Here is a 6,009-nt window from a genome sequence, read left to right on the forward strand (position 1 = left end):
AAAAAAAAAAAAAAAATAAATCCTGACTTGACTGCAATGTTTTCTTTATAAACATTGCCCTTCAGCATGTCCAACTGTTTCTACAGGAGGCTTAGAGCTGCTAAATGCACAAGATTAGAAAAGTGATTCTTTAGGCAGAAATATTTAGACAAGTTTAATTCTTCCTTGCATTGTCTAACAGGCTTCCATGAAAAGAATGCAGTTCAAAATGGGGGTTACTGGATTTTGACCCTCCACAAATTATCCTATAGCGACACCTGCTGGAGAAGATCTGTCTATTCTCTACTAGGAACTGTGCAAGCTACTTTCTGATTAACTTCAAATTACAATCCAATTAATAATCCCAGCACCCATCCTCTCTTCCCAAAAGGTGTAAGTGATGCATCACTATTATTGTGTTCTAATATGTGGAAGGTTTCTCTCGCACAGTATTTTCCTATCCCCCTTACTGGACTTAAAACTACAATGGTCTTAAAAGGCCGCTGCACTAATCTACCCAGAAAAAGAGTAATGTTTAAAAACCAGACTAATGGCATATAATACTGTGTTCAAGCCCTGGGGGAGCTATTCCAAATTAAAAATTTGAATCTTTCTTAGATACTGTAAGTGGCCCATCTTCCATGCAGAAGCCAGATTGCTCTGTAAAGACTCGTTGATGTAGAGTACCCTGATATACAAATCTGTACCATGAACTATAGTCTAACAACACTAAGACATGGTGGTACTTAGGGGGCTTTTCAGTAGGTGAGACCATAGTAGGAAGGACTACAGCAGATGGCAAATTACAAAATGTGTGCGTTCTCTCATTTCACTTAAGCACTAAACTTGCATAGTACACTCAAAAAGAAGCTTCCATGAACAGCATTCCTCTGTCTCCCAGAAATGTCAACTGGAGATGTTTGGTTCAAGCAAGTTTATGAACAATATTGAAGATACTGGAACAGCTTTAGATTTCCTTCCTTGTGTTTGTTAGTGAACATCACACCACTGACAAGACCTATGAGTTTCTGGTGCCAATTATTAGCCTTTTTCAAGAACATAACTATTTTGCTGCTACTCTCTCTAAGAGACTTAAGTCAGACATTACTGACCTAGGGACCAAATCTCAGCCTAAATAATACCTTGTTTAAATGAAACACTTGAAATTAGAACCAAAATGCATCTTGGACTTCTCTTATGTTATTGCTGAAATAGTTATTTATCTTTAGTTCCATGTTTAAAGGGTTTTTTTTGTTTTTTTTTTAAATCTATTATATAAAGCTGCCATAAAAGTTTTTAGAGAAGATTGATTTGAAATGTTCTCTACTACACTAGACACCCAGTATTTTTTGAAGAGCTCCAGTGCAAAACATATACTGTGTACATGTGTATATATTTGTACAGGAATTCTAAATAGGGAATGTAGTATAAAAAGCAGGAGAGAATGTTTCTTAAGACCCTCGCTGTGTAAACCCCTATTAAACATATGATTTTATCCCAGTTTTATATCCATGCTTTCTACTTTTTGCAACAAAATACCATTAAGATAGTTGTATATACATCCCCTGCCCAAACACACTGTGCTTTTGGTTACTCCCCTAATCAAACTATTGGAGACATGCTCCTACCTCCCATTAGTTACAGCAATCACATCTGGAAGGTACAGTACCTTTTGCAAGAAAAAGGTAATTCCCCCCCTTGTAGATGAATCCCATAATGCAACTTAGAAAAAAGTGCTCAAGTAAGTGAGACTGCCTAAATGTTATGGAATAGTATTACTGGGAGACAGATTCCAAGAAAACATTTAGGAAGTTAGAGCAAATATATAGGACATTATATTCTTTCCTTAACTATTAATCTATTAATGCAGCATTCATGAAAAGTTCTCTCCTATGGTTTCAAAGCTTTACTTTATTGGGTAACAAGACAGGAGACAGCAAAGCTTAAAACTTGTACTTTATAGCTTCTCCCCAAGACAGCATCATTTCACACCTCAACTCCTTTTTCATAAAAAACATACTAAAAAGATAACAACAACAACAAAAAGTCTCACTCTAAACTAGCTAAACGGGATAAACTGCCTGTATTAATGTTCACTACAGTCTCTGGAACACGTGACGAGTCAATGCTGCAACCCTACAACACAAATGGAATTGTAATAACAGACTTGAACAAAGCAGTACAGATTCAAATGGTTTGTTTGGGGTAAATCTCTGCTCCATACATAAATATATGGAAATTCACAAGCTGAAATAAGTGCTCATAAGTACATTTTAAAAGTATTTCTAGTCAACACCATAGTTACGTTAAAGGCATTGGAAATAAATGGGGGGGGGGGGTCATCTGTTTACAGTGATCCATGCAAAATAATCCTAAAATTTATAACACAAAACATGGAAGTAAAAAAGAGTGCGTATTGTAAAAAATAAAGTTACCAAAGGCTCTAACCTCTAATGGGTTTTCAGGTGTGTACATGTCCCACCAGGGACAAGTAATGGAATGGCAGCGTTAAAATCAGCACTGATGCTACCTTGAAGTAGCTGCCAAATCTGTATAAGGAGCAGAACACCCCAAAACAAAGCATGAGTAGATATAAAAAAATCACTTCTGGATGGAAAATTAAACTACAAACACTACAGTCTGATATACCTGTGTAAACTCTTAAAAGGGAACAACATTTTATAACCATTTACTGCATAATTTATTGCAGGCAGAATGTATCCTCTCTCCTTCCCCACCCCCACAAAAAACCCACTGCATCTTAGTAAGACCATAAAATCAGGCAGGTTTAAGAAAAACCTTGATTTTTGTGTGCAATATTCAAATTTATAAATTTAAAATCTTTTCCCATAATGATTTTGGTATATAAATGGGTTCCAAGGCTAGCCCTTTATCCCCATAGCATTTGCTTTGAGGTACTTTTTAAAAATTGAAGTTGCAAGCAAAGATACTGGAAATGACTCGTTGTGATGAAAACGCTAATCTGCAGTCAGTCTTAATTTACGTGCTTTCCAAGTGCAATTTAGGAGGTTAAAAAAAGGAAAAAAAAAAAAAAAGAAAATCCCAACTGTTACAGCAAACATGCTATAACAAATGAATAGCTCCTACTTCAATCACAAATATGTCAGAGGATAAAACCCCCAACTTTTGAAATCTCTACATTCCGATAGCCCTGCTACACTACATCCATAATCCGCATTGCAGATAATACAAGCTAATAAGGACATTGTTAAAATTGTTTGTTCCCCTTTAATACGCTTAACAAACGCACAAAGTTCTCTCTTCAGGATGACAATGTAATTGAACTCCTCCTGTTGGTTGTAGAAACCCCTGGAATCTCTTAAATATCTGAAAAGCAAGCTGGTTCAACTGCACATATGTTTTTTCAATGGACTAGAACATTCTTAGGAAAAACACCTAACAAAAGACAAATAAAATGTGATTTTATTAGTCTGTGTGGCAAGTCTCATTCTGATGAATGCTCTGTCATATGGAAGGTTGTGATGATTTCTAACTAGATCACTTTTATTCAGGAGGTGCAATTCATTATAGAGGAGATGTTACCTCCCATTTGTAACAGCAATTGACTCAAGGAAGGCTACTGTATTTGAATTTTCCTTTAGGCAGCCACACATTTATCAATTCATTCTGATCCTTAAGAATGTCTGCATAACACTAAATCCCTGTAACGGAAATGGAAAGGTACATGGTAAACTAATTCTGTGCAGGATTTCTGCAGCTTGTCAGACTCATTTTCCAGTCACTCCAATTTATACTAGCTGAATTTAATTGGAAATGAATATATAATCACTTAAATTAAAAAAAAAAATGTGCCCCTTTGAACTGGCAACTCTATCAACCCAAAAAGGTTGAAACACTTATCTAATGTATATAATGGCATTCTATAAAGAAATTCACTTTCACGATTCTACCTTGAAGACCCTGCATACATTACAACAGTGCATTAGTGATACAAGTTGTAAAATACTTTTCGGTTCCTTTGGATTTGCATATGATGGTTTTTGCATCAGTCACTGCAGGTAGATTGAGCAAGCTTTGTTTCTTGTGGGTTTTTTTTAAACATGCATTCAACTAGATATGGATCAGAATAAATTTATGCTCCCTTTTTATCATTATAATTAGCTAAAAAACTGCAAGACAGTCCACAAAACAAGATTTGCTTTAAGACTAACTGCTGGAGTTCCAAGATGTAAGATATGCAGCACTGGAAAATCTTCAGTGATCAGGAATTAGTAGTGTTTAGCAAAGTGTTGAAAGCATTCAGAAGAAAGTCCTGGTTGGAGGCATGAGGGCTTCAGCACCAACTTTTAAACCTCAATTACTTGATTGCATATCTCCCATCTTCAAACCTATAGTCAGAGAAAGAGAAAAAAAAAAAAAAAAGAGAGGCAAGGAAAATATTTAACTATGATTTCATAGATTTCATGGACATTAGGGCTGGAAGGGACCTCGGAAGATCATTGAGTCCAGCCCCCCCTGCCCAAAGGGCAGGAAGTCAGCTGGGGTCATAGGATCCCAGCAAGATAAGCATCCAATTTGCTCTTGAAGGTGTTCAATGTAGGTGCTCGAACCACCTCCGATGGCAGGCTGTTCCAGACCTTGGGGGCTCAGACAGTAAAGAAATTCTTCCTTATGTCCAGCCTGAAACGGTCTTGTAGTAGTTTATGACCGTTTGACCTCGTCATCCCTTGGGGCGCTCTGGTGAACAAACATTCCCCCAGATCCTGCTGGTCACCCCTGATAAACTTATAGGGGGCCACCAGATCACCCCTGAGCTTGCACTTTTCCAGGCTAAAGAGCCCCATGGCTCTCAGCCTGTTGTCGTAAGGTCTGCTTTCCTGACCTCTGATCATGCGTGTGGCTCTTCTCTGGACTCTCTCAAGCTTCTCCACAACCTTTTTGAATTGTGGAGCCCAAAACTGGATGCAACACTCCAGCTGCGGCCTCACCAAGGCCGAGTACAGGGTGAGAAGGACATACTGGGATTTGCTTGAGAAGCATCTATGGATGCAAGCCATGTTTGACTAAAGCTTGATAACTGCATGCTTTGCAACTGCCTTCAAGCCTGACTTACTTTAAAAAACAAAGTATTATCTAATAGTACTCTGCAGCATTCATGCTGTAAACCCACTAACTATATTCCAGTCTGTGGCAAATGTCAGCAATTTCCTGCTAACTTCCAAGATAGAAAAGTGGCTTTCTGTGAAAAGTATCCCCCCGCCCTCCACAGACTCTCTTCTACCATGGAAAACTACTACAGTAGAGTCTCCCTTACACACCTGGGGCTATTTTTGCCCCTCATTTGCCCTCCCCCCCACAACTTCCCTACCTTTTGTTTTCCTAATTTCCGTCTATTTACATTCTCACTGCCATCCTGTCACACTTTCAGCTTCTTTCATTCCTTGGAGATCTCAGAACAACAGCAGTCTCCCTTTGCCTGAAGAAGGGCGATTGCGCCTGAAAGTTGCAAAGAACTTTTTTCCAACTACTCAGCTGGTCTAATGAGAAATATCACATCTACCCAAAGAACCAGGCCAGCTTAAAGAAACTGATCCTTTTGGGTTTACATTCACATACTAGGGGTGTGCGAAACTGACCGTATTTGATTCGGATTCAGCCCGAATCAGGCACAGTGATTTGATTAGTTGATTCGGATCACTGTACCCAATTCGATTCAGCTGAATCCAAATCTGAAGAGTCAGTGCTAATTCAGAGAATCAGCAATCTGGCCGTAGACACAGCTTTAAATGTTTTTTCTACTTGCCTCGAGGTACCAGCATGCTGCCTCGACGTACACTGTGATGCTGGGGTGGATGGAGTGTCCCACAGAAGCATGGGGGAACCTTCTGCATGCTCGGTGGCAAACCTGGAAGTGTCTGTGGTCCACTGCCAAGCACGCAGGGGGGCCCCCCTATAACCCCCCGGCTTGGCAATCAGTCATGGGGGAACCCCAGGTGCCCCTCCAGACCCAGGAGGCACCAGTCACCCAACTGGGGGGGGGGGGGGGGG

General features: G+C 39.3%; 1 protein-coding gene across 1 annotated transcript in view; it reads right to left on the reverse strand.

The window, feature by feature from the left end:
- Nucleotides 1-228: 228 nt before the first annotated feature.
- Nucleotides 229-6,009, reverse strand: part of FAM168B (family with sequence similarity 168 member B) — a 24,038-nt gene continuing 18,257 nt past the window's right edge. The window contains exon 6 of the mRNA XM_019503708.1: nucleotides 229-4,349. The gene's annotated coding sequence lies outside the window, so the exon portion shown is untranslated. The remainder of the gene's footprint in view (nucleotides 4,350-6,009) is intronic.

This window comes from Gavialis gangeticus, unplaced genomic scaffold (assembly GCF_001723915.1).
Source record: "Gavialis gangeticus isolate Ggan-Ray unplaced genomic scaffold, GavGan_comp1, whole genome shotgun sequence".
Lineage (NCBI taxonomy): Eukaryota > Metazoa > Chordata > Crocodylia > Gavialidae > Gavialis > Gavialis gangeticus.